The following is a 16924-nucleotide window of genomic DNA, read 5'->3' as shown; positions in this document are numbered from 1 at the left end:
ATGTGATTCTATAGTTTGAATATAATAGCATGTATCATCTACAGATTGCGGTTGTTGCATTGCTCTATCAACTGAAAAGGTAACACTCTCGTCCTTTATACTTAGGGTCAGTTTCTTACCAAACACGTCTATCACTGCTTTAGCCGTGTTTAAGAATGGTCTTCCTAATATGAGAGGAACTTGAGAATCTTCTTCCATGTCCAGAACAACAAAATCTACTGGAAATACTAAAGTACCAACTTTAACTAGCATGTTCTCCATTATCCCTCTAGGATATTTTATTGATCGATCGGCTAGTTGTATGCTTATTCGTGTTGGTTTCAATTCTCCAAGGTCTAGTTTAGTGTATAGTGAATACGACATTAAATTTATACTAGCACCTAAGTCTGCCAATGCTTCTATTGAACTAAGACTACCCAGAAAACATGGAATTGTGAAACTTCCTGGATCAGATAATTTTTCTGGTATCTTATTCAACAGCACTGTAGAACAATTAGCATTCATAGTAACGGCCGAGAGTTCTTCCATTTTCTTTCTATTTGTGATCAGATCTTTCAAGAATTTAGCATATCTAGGCATTCCTGAAATCACATCAATGAAAGGAAGATTGACATTTATTTGTTTAAACATATCCAAGAATTTGGATTGCTCGGCTTCAAGTCTTTCTTTTCTCAATTTACTTGGGGTAAGGAAGTGGTGGTTGGTATGGTTTAACATAAGGTTTAGCCTTAACTGTGTTATCTTCATTAACCTTTTCAACTACCGGTTCTTTTTCCTTATCTTGATCAGGTTGTGGTTCTTGTGGAGTAGGAATAGCTTCATCAGAAATTACAGGTATTTCAGGTGGCTTAAGTGTAATACCACTCCTTGTGGTAATGGTTTTAGCTGTTTCATTCCGGGGGTTAGCATCTGTATTATTAGGTAGACTTCCCGGTTTTCTTTCACCTATTAACCTTGCTAGGTTACTTACTTCTTGTTCCAAATTTTGAATAGAAGCTTGTTGATTTCTAAATGCTTGAGCATTTTGTTCATTGGTTTGTTTATGAGATGTGAAAAACTGCGTTTGAGATTCAACTAGCTTCGTCATCATATCTTCTAAATTCGGCTTTTTATCATCGATTTGTGGTGGTTTGTTTTGAAAATTAGATCTTTGCTGATTGTAAGTATTATTGGATACTTGTTGATTACTAGGACCTTGTTGGTTGTTGTATGGAACATTTCGGTTATAATTCTGGTTTTGATTGTAAATTGGTCTTGGCGATTGATAATTATTCTGATAATTATTTCCAGGCCTTTGGTTTATGTATGAAATATTCTCTCTTTGTTCCATTGTTAGTTCAATACTGAGACAATCTTTTGTCAAATGTGGTCCTCCACACTGCTCACAACTAATTCATATTGAGTGAATATCTTTAGTCATCTTTTCCATTCGTCTCTCGACAGCATCTATCTTTGCAGAAATGGAATCTAAGTCATGGCTAGAATCGGCTCTAGCTGCTTTAGATGATCTAACGATATCTTTTTCTTGGTGCCACTCATGTGAGTGGGAAGCAGTGTTATCAATAATTTTGTAAGCATCAGTTTTGGTTTTCTTCATAATAGAACCACCAGCTGCTATATCGATGTCTTTCCTTGTAGTGATGTCGCATCCTTGGTAGAATATTTGTACTATTTGACAAGTGTCTAAACCATGTTGCGGACATCCTCTTAATAACTTTCCAAATCTTGTCCACGCCTCATATAGAGTTTCATTTGGTTTCTGTGTGAACGTAACAATTTCTCCTTGAAGTCTTACGGCTTTAGATGCCGGAAAGAATTGTTTAAGAAATTTTTCAACTAAAACGTCCCATGTATCAATCGCCCCTTCAGGTAACGATTCCAACCAAGCTTTGGCTTCTCCCTTTAAAGTCCAGGAAAATAACATGAGATATATCTGTTCATCCTCTACTTCTCTTATTTTAAATAAAGTACAGATCCTATTAAAGGTACGAAGATGTTCATTTGGATCTTCCTTCGGCGCACCACTAAATTGGCATTGATTAGTCACCATATGTAGAATTTGTCCTTTGATTTCATAATCTGGCGCATTAATGTCTGGATGAGTAATTGCGTGACCTTGGCTAGTGCGTTTAGCTCTCATTCGGTCTTCCATACTTAGAGGTTCCAGATTTTCCATGATTGAATTTGTTGAATCTGAATCACTAGAGGATTCTGATTTAATGGTTCGTTCCTCAACAATCTCTGTTTGAATGATTAGTGGTTCCGGAGGAAAAATTAATGGTTCAGGATCTATGAATCGTCCCTGAATATTCTCCGGATTCTCAATTGTGAGGTCGGGTTCAAAAAATGGATTATCGAAAATTTGAATTGGAGTACTTGGTCGACTGGATGACGATTCTAAAGAAAAATCAACGGCGACAATATTTGCTAGATGTCTTGATCGAGTTACAGGTGGTGAACGTACAAAAGGTGGTGAACGTCTTGCTCGGTGCATTCACTGAATATCCTATTAGTTTTTAAAAGGAAAGAAAAATTATATAAGTTATCCAATTAATAGACTTTTCTGATTTTGTCCACGTTTCGAATAGCCAAAAGATTCAGCAGAGGGGCAGGATTCGTTTGGTCTCAATATAATTGAGTACTCTTTGGCTCCAATAACCCGGTCCACGTACAAATCCAACTATTACTACGAACCAGAAAATTTTGATGTCTATCAATTTAACCACTTAAAATAAATTTTCGTAATTTTAAGAAATTTAGAGAAGAAGTAGAAAAATTCTATGTCCTAAAACTAGAATGGCGAGAAATAAGAAAGAAAAAGAGCGCGTCGGTATTTAAAATTGGAGAAATAAGAAAGGAAAAAAATGACTTAAAAAACTTTAAAACACTCGACTAACCCAACCTTATTATTATTACTAACTTAAAATTAAAATTGCAAATTGAGATTACTAATTGGAGTGATAATTGATACATAGGTAAAAGGCGTCGAAAAATAAAAATAAGAAAGTAGCGCGAAAAACGGCGTCGCAAAATTCTAAAGCACCTAAATCTTAGTCTAAGGAATAAGCACTTAAGGGATTTTACGGCAAAGCCTAAAAATCTAGAAATAAAAATAACTATGGCAAAAAAAACTATGACTTAAAACTAAATACGAGCGAAAAGCACAAATATTACGCTAAAAACAAATAAAAAGGGACAAAATATAAAAATAAACTAAAAGTTGTAAAAAGTACAATTTTTATAAAAATATTATTTATTTTATAAAACTATTAATTTTATAATTTAATAAAACTAATTAAACTAAATATACAAATTAATTAAAATCTAAACTAACTAATCAAATATTAAAAACCTAATTAGGGTTTTAAAGTAATAATAATAATAAATAATACCCCGTAATAAATGCTGAATTAGGGTTGCAGTTGGCGTGTCAGACACTCTCATGCGATCGCATGAGAAATTGCCTTCGGGCTCATGCGATCGCATGAGCTTGAATTTTTGGCCAGGTTACGGGCTGTAACAGTAGCAGGCCTGAGAGTTTTTAATAATTTTTTTTTTTCAGTTTTCTTGTTTTGTATTTGCTGAAATAAATATATATAATATATTTTTATAATTTGAATAAAACTTATATTTTTATAAAATAAAGATAAAGAAACTTTTATAGAACTTATAAATTTAACAAACTCTTAAAAATATTTATATATATTTTTTTATATTTTTGAATTTTTAAAACGTAGTTTAACTAAAAATAAAAATCTTTTTTTTTATATTAGCGTTGCGCTTTCGGCTTTTAAGCTAGATTTTGGTTCCCCGGCAGCGGCGCCAAAAATACTTGATGTTATGCAAGGTGTATATGAAATAGCTTTATTTTTACAACTAAATACTATTAAATACGATACAATTTTACACAAGATATTTATTTATTTATAGAATGGATATACTTAAACCTTGCTACAACACTTATAGGCAGTGTACCTAATCGTACAGTAGTGTAGTTTTTAGTAAGTCCGGTTCGTTCCACAGGGAAAATCTTTAAACAAAGCTTAACGCTATATTAATTTTAATTTATAAAAATACAAATATATATAAGTAATATTATTATTATAAAGGGGGGTTTTTACCGTTTAATGACCGGTTTGTCGATTTTAAAACTTAGTCGCAGTTAAAACCTAATGTAAAATAATAAATAAATAAATAAAAGACTAAATTTAAAGCGTAAAGTAAATAACGATAATGAAATTGCGATAAATAAAAGTGCGATAAAATAAACTTGCGATAATTAAAAAGTACGATAATTAAAAGTGCAATTAAATACAATGACAATAAATAAAAGTGCGATAATTAGAAGTGCAATTAAATATAAAATAAAGGAAATTAAATATGAAATAAAATAATTATGCTTATTTAAACTTCCGTAATCATGATGTTTGACGTGTTGATTTTAGTTTTATGCCCATGGGTTAATTGTCCTTTGTCCTGGATTATTTAATATGTCCGTCTGGTTTTTGTCCATAACAGTCCATCAGTCATAAATATAAAGTGCGAGTATCCTCGTCAAATTATCCTTATACCCGAAGTCAAATATTCCAACTAATTGGGGACTTAAACTGTAACAAGATTTTAATACTTTGTTTAATAATTACACCAGGATATCGACTGCGTATAACCCAAGGTTTTAATACTTTATTAACAATTACGCCAAGTGTCCTTGTACATAATTTCACCCCTGTTTTAATAAGTCCATAGACTATTAATCCATTCCCGTGTCCGGTTAAATGAACGATTATTCGTACATATAAATACCCCGCCCATCGTGTCCGATCGAGTGTATATGGTTATTTATAGGTACGTCCAATTGTAAATCTTTATATAAAAATTAACAAACTATCATTTAGTTAAACAAATATAAAGTCCATTAATAGCCCATAGTCTAATTTCCACAAGTGTCGTTCTTTTGTCCAAACCCCAATTATGGTACAAAGCCCAATTACCCGATTTTAATATTTTTAGCCCAACATCATGATTACTTCGGATTAAATAAGCATAATAATAACTTAGCTACGAGACATTAAATTAAAAAGGTTGAACATAAGTTACAATGATTAAAAATAGCGTAGCGTTACACGGACAGAATTTTGACTTACACCCTTACAACATTCGCTAACATACCCTTATTATTAGGATTTAAAATTAAAATTAAAATTAAAATTATAATATATATATATATATATATATATATATATATATATATATATATATATATATATATATATATATATATATATATATATATATATATATATATATATATATATATATATATATATATATATATTACGTATGAATGAGGAGAAGAAAAAGATGATGTTTTGATGTTCACCAAGCTGCGAATTTTATAGGCATGTGGGCTGGAAAAGTGGCTCATGCGATCGCATGAGCTTTACCCTTCAAGGCCATGCGATCGCATGGCCAGCTGGAGAGGCTCACATGCCTTTGTTTTTTCTGCCGACAGTTTTTAATAATATAATATATAATATATAAATAATTATAAGAATTATTTAAATATTATATTATATTTATGTGTATAGTTGACTTGTAATTTTTAGTCCGTTGCGTCGAGCGTTGAGAGTTGACTCTGGTCCCGGTTCCGGATTTTTGAACGTCCTTGCGTACAATTTAATATCTTGTACTTTGCGTTTTAAATCTTGTACTCTTGTAATTCTGAGACGTTTCTCATCAATAATTGGAACCTCTTTGATTGTATTTTGTTCTTTTGAGCTTTTTGGTTGTTTGCATCTTCAATTCGTCGAATCTGCCTTTTGTCTTCACCTTTTATTATTTAAACGAATATCACTTGTAAATAGAACAATTGCAACTAAAAGCTTGTCTTTCTTGAGGGATAATGCTATGAAATATATGTTCGTTTTTAGCATTATCAGCTTTCCTTTGATATGTGGGGTATATCACATTGTGGAGACCGTAAGTTACGCCGTGTTTTCTTTAAAGCGTTAAGTGCGGGGAACCTAAATGCAATTTTACGCTACGGGTTAAGAACCTATTTTAACTCAACATATCCCAACATGGGATTTCGTGAGTTAGAAAGAGCTTCTAACATGCAACATAAGGAAGAATGTTATGCTTACGGGTTAGTGATGTTCGCTTCTCACCAAAGTGAGAAAAAGAACATCGGATTACAACTTTTAAATAAAACCTTTCCACAAGTGACCGATTCAGTAGTTAGGGCGAGAAACAAGGTTTTTAGATTATTACGGGGCTGTTGGACATTACGAAACCCTTGTCCCTTTGACGACATTACAACATGTTGTCTTGTCAACGGTCACAACGGTTATGTTCCACAAGACCAAGGATGGGAAGTAGTCTTAGTAAAACCAGAATGCATGACTTGTTTCTGGATGTATGAATTAAGTGTCTTTATTGCATTTGTTGAACGATTTGCGTATTAACTAGAATTGTCTTCGTGTAATGACCCAACTTCGTTTTACCAAAAACACGACATAAATATTTTTTTTTAGAATATACCAGACCATCTGGACGGCGTCCAGAATCTGGACGGCGTCCAGTTACAAAAGACAGGACGACGTCCAATTGAACTAAAATGTTCTGTGCCAGAAAATCCCAACCCACGTTATACTGGACGGCCAACACACCTGATCAGTCCCATTTCATTTCAAAACATGTTTTAACACTTCAAATCCACACCCAAACACTTTGTAACATCCCAATCAAGTTTTACATCACAAACGTTAAATAAAAGTGTTTACATCACAATATACGGGTTAAGACTCAATAACCCAACCCAATACCAAGAGCATAATCCCAGGGACTACCAAATCCCCAATCCACATCCATATCCGAAAGCTACCCCATCGAGCCCAAGCGCTCCTACGCATCTAGTCTATCAACTAGCTAGATTCACAATCTCAATACCTGTAAAAAGGTAAACAACGAGAGGGGTAAGCCTAAGCTTAGTGAATGCAATAATTATACATATACATATATAATCTACTTACTTGCAAACACTTACACAAATACCTCATACACGCTAGCAATTTATATGGCATACCATCGCAAAGTATAACGATAAATCTCCAAGACCACAAGCTAGCACAAACAATAGCATATATAAATCGAACAATATAATATGCTACACTACAACACATAACCATGGTTAACCAATAGTACGGGAGAATGGTACTTTGAATTTCCCATCGGTGTTCCCAACAACCGTTAGTGAACAACGAAAAATACACTAACCCCTGAGTGGTATCGTACACGCGAACTTTAACCCACCCGTCACGTGAAATGTGGTATAGAACACGCGAACCTTAAACCCACACTTCACTCCCACGCACATGATTATATGGTATCGAACACGCGAACTTTAACCCATACATCATGCCCACACACACACACACATATGGTATGGCATCGGACACGCGAAATTTAACCCATACCACATGCTAATACGATGCGGTATCGAACACGCGAACTTTAAACCCACATCGTACCCTACACAAGTAAATACATTATATACACACATGTATAATCATTCCACTCACCTTGGGATGCCCGCACAAGTCATATATGTAAATCGTCTCCAAACGCAACCGAGCAAGCTTTTACCAATACTACCAAAATGTAGCCGTGAACGAAAGGAACAACTTTAACTCTCGAGCTTTGGCGAGAACCGGGCTTCTTCCTCCTAGATCAGAGCTTTCTCGCACTAAAATCATCCTCTCTCACTAGAATATGTTGGGAGCGTTTTGTGTGGGTGAGAATGAGCTCCAATAGAGTTCTAGATCAGTTTTGATGATCCAAAACCGACCCCAAGTGAAAAGACCAAAGTACCCCTTTTAATTTGAGAAAAATAGAGCTGCTGGCCCATCAGGCTTCTTGGACGGCGTCCAAAAAGGTTGGACGGCGTCCCAATGAACTGCGTCTGAAACTGAAACTTGTTTTGGTCATAACTTTCAAACCGTAACTCCGTTTTCGACGAATCAAATATCGTTGGAAACGTAATGAGATTTACTATCCAATGGTAAGGTTTTAGAACATCAATTCCAACTTTATTTAGGATCCAAATATACGCTTACATGCCTTGTATTTCGAATGACGTTCGAAATAATGCGTAACTAAAAAACGGGGTGTTACAACTCTCCCCCACTTAAATTGGATCACGTCCTCGTGATCCGCACCAATGCTAGAAGTTAAGCACTTCTCCCTCGAACATTTCTGCTTTTAATGCGGAGCCACACAAGTAGTAATGCATCCTAATTCTCACTTCATGCACTAATGCATCATATTCCAACAATATCGGGTAATCAACCCTCGAGTCAAAACAACAGCAACCGTTTGCTCCTACACCGAGTATCCAAACTCGTACCATACACTTCACAATCGTCTTAAAGTAGAACAATTCACCGACAACCATCGTCGTCACGCCTTTCAATCCTACGAGACACACACAAGCGCGACATCCATAACATCTTCTGTAATTTCTAAGATCTCTCCACACGCGAATATTCACTAGTGTGCACTACCGCAACAAGCGATATCTCATACGTTCAACGTCCAGAATTTCCATTTAGGAAATATACGAAAAACACCACATATCCCTTCAAGTTCTCGCTACAACTCGCAACAAGCTACAATCGTAACTGTATCACCCAACGCGATCTACTAAAAACTACTACGTCATGAACCATGTCTTGCATTAATCCCAATTGAGAAGGATTCATGCTTCACAAAAACTCCGTACTCCATCGGTTCATAATTGTACAACTGAACCGGTCATCCCTGAATATTCTCTTGACATAGAACCAAACTCCCTCCGGCCCCACGTCGGGTCATTCTTCAACGAAGAAATTTTTGTAACCCCAAAATAAACACTTTTAGAAGTACCACTTTCCCACCGATCGATCCTCACACGACTAACCATCACTGGATTAATCCAGGACGACAACAATACACCGCAAGTTATATGAAACACCAACACATCGTTATAGGGTTTCTCCTCTGAACCATACACTACGGCTTCCTAGTACTAGCATAGAAGCTATTCGTATACTAAAATTTATTCAGCCGCGAATCATCGTCACACAATTTCCGCAATACGCCACACGACTTACAAAAATAGTCACCAAATTCGGGTGAACCTTCCTACCTAGACCGTCCACTAGGGATGGTCTCGACATCTCGATGCAACCTACTGGTCACATCACTAGGGTACACACTCTCACAAACAAACAACATCCGCGTGTCTCTACGGGAGACAATCAGAACCGACACTCTCCGCCTCACAATCGTCCATAAAGTGGAATAATCCACTGACAATTTCCACGATCACGTTTCCCGATAGGGAAAAATACAGTATTCACCACGATATCAAACTCGTACTCCCTCAATAGTACTATCCGAGTTTCACACCAACCCAAATTTACATCACGAGAGCACTCGCAATGACAGCTTCATTCTCTCACTCCGAGATCTCAAACTTCACATTTGGTCTCACACCGCACAATGGTACTACACGACCACCTTTCATAAGAAGAATTTCACTTCCTTCGATCCCGTCATCACAATCTTCACGCATAACATTCCGGAATTGTAACTCACAACCGTAATGAACGATCTCGAGTCGACATCAACAACCCGTCACTCTTCCTCGTTAGGAACTCCGAATACCTATTAAGGCTTAGCACGGTACACTCCGACCCTTTGCTATATATAACACCACCGGAGCTTCCTCGGGCGGCAGTAAAAACTCCCCCACTTAGACCTCGGCTCCCCTTTCTCACCGCCAAAATGATAACATCCTGCGGAATTAACATTTCACGAAACACATGACCATTCTCATCGCCAGTCATACACACCAAATCACCACAAATTTATTCCGGGCTCTCAGAGCCGACAAACACATTCACTTGAAATGCCGTACACGCGACGACATCGCACCTTCATACCACACATCACAACTGATAGTCCCTCATCGTTCGCAAGGCGAACTCCACCAAAGTCCTACATAACCCTTAAGCCTAGGCACATGCTACTCGGCTTATTCAGTTGCGCATCTCAGTCGAGATCACCCGACCTTCCACTCAACGAATCTTTTATCAAATTGCTCACTTTCATGGAGAAGAGTGACCAATCCGACACAATAATTGCATCGAACGCAATATCAACACGTCATCATAACCTTCGGACTAACCGTCCATGAATTCCATCACCGGTCATCTTCACCCATCTATCACTTAAGAGCAACAAGATTCGCTCACCCGTCACTTCACAAGAAGTATTTACCGCCATGCTCTTAAACTTCAACTTTCACAACTGTCAAATTACTATCGCCCGTCGATCACTATTATAATCTCCGCTGCTTCCAAGGGTATCTCACGGGCACCCTAAGCACAAACGATCAGACCATCACCGGAGTTAAACATCACACTAGCAGGTATAAGAAAGCACCTGACTCCGTGTCATGCAAACTCCCTCCATAAACTGCTGAATCCTAGAAACTCGGTCTTTGGGTCCCATACACCCGACGTCACCTATCTCTCCATAATAATGACCTGAAATCATACTTCCCGAATAACCTTACGGTTTATTGTCGTATCGAAAGTTTCTACTAATCTCACGCTACCCACAACTTCCACAAGGCCAAATAATATAGCCTAACGAAAAACTTTCATCTAATACTAAAGAGATGCTTGAAGCTACCAAGTCTTACACCTTTTCGCACATCGACACATCCACCACTACAAGGGATATTCCGTTAGGAATGTTACCCTATATTCCACAACACGCTAACACACTAACGCAATTACCGTCATACGGGTCCCACTCCCATGAGGTTAATGACCCTAAGACTACTCGATTCGTAAATTCTAAGGTGACTCACAAATAGAATCCTTACACGCTCCTCTAACCACACACTCTACTGAGTGTAACCCCAAACTACAGAAATTAGACTTGTCACATTCCATTACGGAATTCAAGTCTTCGTCGCACACACACTCACTAATCGGTCATCCTAGCTACGATGAGTAACTACAACGAATAACAATCTCAAATAATGCACCCACTACTTAGGGTGACTACGTACGCACCGAAATCGTGAGTTGGCTCACTCACTTAACTAACCGAATCCACCGTAACACTTCCCGACTCGCAATGAACCCGATGTGACTACAAGCACATCACCTGAGACAACCATACCTTAGGAACCAATAAAAGATTCCTTATTTATCCCGAATCTACCCTAACCATGCCACGTTTCCTCCGTTCAGTACTCGTCATGTCATGCTTGGTGTCAAGATACACTTTCGTAATAATGGTGATCGGTCACTATTACAAATGCGCACCTTACCATTTTCACATGGCCACGCAAAGTACTTTACCTGGACTGACGCAACATTCACACAAAACAACACGCGATAACTCCTAGTACCCGAATGACCAAAGTCCTTACCGTGAACTTGATCACTCAAAACCATTAAACATTCGAATCTCGCCAATAGATTCATCCCTAGGACACCGCTCCAAATAAATACCTGTATATATACACCAATATACAATATAATAATAAATGTACACAAGTACAATGCAACAACAAGTCAACCTATAACTTAGGTGACTATCACTAAAACAACGTCCAAGTTCGCTTACTTACACTAGGCACTAACTGTCTAAGGCACTAATTTACACGTGAAATAAGGCCCCACATAATCACACTTTTCAACAAACGCAAGTCCTAGTTAGTCACCTACTCTAAGGCACTAACAAATCTCAATCCGACCCGTAATCCTACAAGTCCCGCAATTAACGCACAACCGCCAATAAGTCTAAGACTAGGCCCCTACTCCAAGGTCACCTAATTCCCTTAAACTATGCTCTGATACCACTTGTAATGACCCAACTTCGTTTTACCAAAAACACGACATAAATTTAAATTTTTTTTATATATACCAGACCATCTGGACGGTGTTCAGAATCTGGATGGCGTCCAGTTACAAAAGACATGACGGCGTCCCAAACATTGGATGGCGTCCAATTGAACTAAAATGTTCTGTGCCAGAAAATCCCAACTCACGTTATACTGGACGGCGTCCAAGAAGCTTGGACGGCGTCCAACACACCTGATCAGTCCCATTTCATTTCAAAACATGTTTTAACACTTAAAATCCACACCCAAACGCTTTGTAACATCCCAATCAAGTTTTACATCACAAACGTTAAATAAAAGTGTTTACATCACAATATACGGGTTAAGACTCAATAACCCAACCCAATACCAAGAGCATAATCCCGGAGACTACCAAATCCCCAATCCACATCCATATCCGAAAGCTACCCCCATCGAGCCCAAGCGCTCCTACGCATCTAGTCTATCAACTAGCTAGATTCACAATCCCAATACCTGTAAAAAGGTAAACAACGAGAGGGGTAAGCCTAGGCTTAGTGAATGCAATAATTATACATATACATATATAATCTACTTACTTGCAAACACTTACACAAATACCTCATACACGCTAGCAATTTACATGGCATACCATCGCAAAGTATAACGTTAAATCTCCAAGACCACAAGCTAGCACTAACAATAGAATATATAAATCGAACAATATAATATGCTACACTACAACACATAACCATGGTTAACCAATAGTACGGGGGAATGGTACTTCGAATTTCTCATCGGTGTTCCCAACAACTGTTAGTGTACAACGAAAAATACACTAACCCCTGAGTGGTATCGTACACGCGAACTTTAACCCACCCGTCACGTGAAATGTGGTATCGAACACGCGAACCTTAAACCCACACTTCACGCCCATGCACATGATTATATGGTATCGAAAAAGCTAACTTTAACCCATACATCATGCCCACACACACACACATATGGTATGGCATCAGACACGCGAACTTTAACCCATACCACATGCTAATACAATGCGGTTCGAACACGCGAACTTTAAACCCACATCGTACCCTACACAAATAAATACATTATATACACACATGTATAATCATTCCACTCACCTTGGAATGCCCGCACAAGTCATATATGTAAATCGTCTCCAAACGCAACCGAGCAAGCTTTTACCAGTACTACTAAAATGTAGCCGTGAACGAAAGGAACAACTTTAACTCTTGAGGTTTGGCGAAAATCGGGCTTCTTCCTCCTAGATCGGAGCTTTCTCTCACTAAAATCATCCTCTCTCACTAGAATATGTTGGGAGTGTTTTGTGTGGGTGAGAATGAGCTCCAATGGAGTTCTAGATCAGTTTTGATGATCCCAAACCGACCCCAAGTGAAAACACCAAAGTACCCCTTTTAATTTGAGAAAAATACAGCTGCCGGCCCATCAGGCTTCTTGGACGGCATCCAAAAAGGTTGGACGGCGTCCCAATGAACTGCGTCTGAAACTGAAACTTGTTTTGGTCATAACTTTCAAACCGTAACTCCGTTTTCGATGAATCAAATATCTTTGGAAACGTAATGAGATTTACTATCCAATGGTAAGGTTTTAGAATATTAACTCCAACTTTATTTAGGATCCAAATATACGCTTACATGCCTTGTATTTTGAATGACGTTCGAAATAATGCGTAACTGAAAAACGGGGTGATACACTTCGCAACTGTTTTGTATCAGAGTTTTTATGTGCTATATTTCATGCTATATGTAAAATAGTGGTATTGTAAGTTTGCAAAATATTATATAAAAGTTTGAATGTAAAATATTATTATAATCAGTTTTTCATATAGAATTGTAGTAGTTGAATTGTATGTTAACTACTAAATATGAACTTAACGGGTATGTATTACCTGAATTAAAACTTATAAAACGCTAATATGAAGAAAAAGCTTTTATAAATGAGTTCATATTATGCTACGGAATACTATTGACTACTCTTAATATTCTATATGATTAACTTAATTTTTTTGGCTATTTTTGAAGGAAATGGCACCGACTACTCGTCAGAACTTGAACATGAGTGAGGAAGACTTCCGTGCTTTCCTTGCAGCAAATATGTAATGACCCTGGTTTTTCCAACGTTTTATTATTAATAATTTATTATTAATGCTGGCGTTTTAATAAACGTATTCTTATACGTGTTACTTGTTACCGTATTTAACTTTACATGCCCGATTTGTCTTTGTGACACACGTACTTTTCACGAATAATATTTGCGAATATTATTTACATTCATGATTAATTAATATTGATCATTTTTAATTAACTAAGGTTACTAGTTAATTACTTGGGTTTTATTTGATTAATTGCATACTTACTTGGATTGGGCTTTTATTATTTGAACATGGACTTGGAAGCCCACCCTACACACTTAATGGACTAATAAGCCCATCTTTTAAGCTAGTGATTTATTAATGAAAGCATGGATTAATTAACATTAGTGAAAGGAATCAAGTTACATGCACACTTACACCACTTTCCCATACCAATTTGCTTTAATACCATTTCAAGCTAACACCATTCTCCCATGTTGGAAAGTAGATTTTGACCCTTCCCTTTGTGTTGCAAAAACTGTCCACTTTAGGTGGTGATGGGGAGTTCCATTTCAAAATTTTCTTTGTTACTTATTACTTGTATTTTCTCACATTTACACACACACAAAAATACTTACAACTTTCTCTCATTTTTTCTCTCAAGACTTGTAAGTAACAAGCTTCATACTTCTTTCTTTTTCTTTATTAAAACCGAAATATATCAACAAGAACATCATCATTCTTACTTGTTAATTACTTGATCTTTGTTTGTTGGTTACTTACTTGTTGTTTGTTGTTGTTAAGAATCAAACTTTCTAGTTTGTTCTTCATATTATCTTGTTCATTCAAGAACATACAAGAACCAAGGAGAATCAAGTTTATATTTTGATTCTTCCATAAAACTTGTTAAAGATAGTTCATGTGTTGTAAAAACCATACTTGAGTTCATGTTTGTAAACTTAAGGTTTACTTTCTTAAAGATCAAAGCCTTGGCTTGAATCTTTAAAGTATGAACAACCATGAACTTGTCACTTGCAAATTTAACTTATTTCTTCCTTTTGTACATGCTTTAAATTCGTGATTTTTGTTAAGCTTGGTCAAGTGTTACTAGTTAATCTTGATCTCATTTGTCTTGAACTAAAGTTAACTTTATAAGTTCAAGAACATGGAAGTATAACTTTCTAGTTATAACTTCATATACTTATGTTGGATCTAAGTTTATATAACTTATGGTCTTCTAAATTTGTTGTAAACAAGAGCTTACAAGCTTACATACATTTTTCAAGTTGAGAATCTAAGTTTCATAACTTATGGTTTCATTAAAGTGTAGATCCAAGTTTTGTAACTTAGGATCTAACTTAAGAACACTAGATCTAGACTTTCTAGTCTAGGATCTTTAAGATCTAACTAAGAACTAAGTTTTACAACTTATGATCTTGATTATTTAGTTTACTTTCAAGTTTATAACTTAATATTACTAGTAGAACTCATGTATGTGTCGGATCTAAGATCTTGATGTAACTTAGGTTCTTCAAACTACATACAACTCTTAAATGAGTTATGCTACATATCTTAGACTTACACTAGTGTTATTATGGTTATACCTTGGTTAAAATGATGCAAACCCATCAACGAGTTGTACACTTGAAGCTATACGCATCAAGGATGAGAACCGTGATGAGCATCAAGCACCAAGAACCCACCAGAACACCTTTCTTACTGTTTCTGGAACTGACCAGACTACCTGGGCTATTGGAAAGTTCATTTTCAGTTAGTTCAATTCAAGTAGATAATTTTCTGTTTAGAACTTGTCTTAATCCGAGTTACGGTTTAGAATCTATGGCCTCCCGAAAGTCACTACACCCTATTAACGTTGTATTGAAATTTCTGACCTACTCACACTTAAACTGTCACCACGGTCAAACGAAGACGAGTTTGGTTCTGGAAATTGGTCAGCATCTAGGGGACTCATATACGGAGCCATGGCCACTGGTCTCACCTCAATTCAGTTTTTATAGAGGTCGTGGAGACTGAACGAAGTTAGCCTTTGTTTTAAACCCTATTCTTGGATGAAAACTTACTTTACCCTTTTGACTAAATGATGAATGATGATGATACTTATGACCTAATTTACATACATTTAAACCTTTGGGAATGATTTACTGACTTAGTACTTTTGACTTAGGTTGAGGACTTTCGGACAAACCACTTGCTTACTTTTTCCGCGTATCGACTTTTACTACTTTCCACTGTGAGTTATAGCATCCCTTTTTACTTTAACTATTTTGGGAACTGAGAATACATGCGCATTTTACATTTTACATACTAGGCACGAGTACTTAAACTTTATATATGTGTGGATTATACAACGGCATAAACTTTCCCATTAGCTCGGTAACGTTTAGTCATTGGTCTTTGAACCGATGAACGCGAATCTTAGATATGGATCCATAGTGTTTGACATCCCCACTCGGGCTAGTAGCGCTAGCATTTAATGGGTGTTTAATACTTCGTAAACATATGCACTCGCCAAGTGTACTTTTAGGGGGTGATAAACGTTAAGTTAGTTACCAAGTGCCCACGGTTATACATATACTTTTCATACTGTTTTGAAACGCTGTTTGAAGCACTGAAATCTCGTGGCCTACCTTACATTACTGTTATACTTAAACTATAGCTCACCAACCTTTGTGTTGATGTTTTTAAGCATATTTTTCTCAGGTGCTTAGGGTTTGCTTGCTTCCGCTGTACTAGTCATGCCTTGTAGACTCCGCTGCGTGTTAATAGAGATGTCACCGCATGAAACATTTTATCTTCATTCAAACTTTATTACTTTTGAACAATGATTTGTAACGACCATTGGGTCACGTACTATTATTACTTGCTTC

The sequence above is a fragment of the Rutidosis leptorrhynchoides genome, chromosome 2, assembly GCF_046630445.1.
Source record: "Rutidosis leptorrhynchoides isolate AG116_Rl617_1_P2 chromosome 2, CSIRO_AGI_Rlap_v1, whole genome shotgun sequence".
Taxonomy (NCBI): Eukaryota; Viridiplantae; Streptophyta; class Magnoliopsida; order Asterales; family Asteraceae; genus Rutidosis; species Rutidosis leptorrhynchoides.
This window is presented reverse-complemented; position numbering follows the sequence as displayed.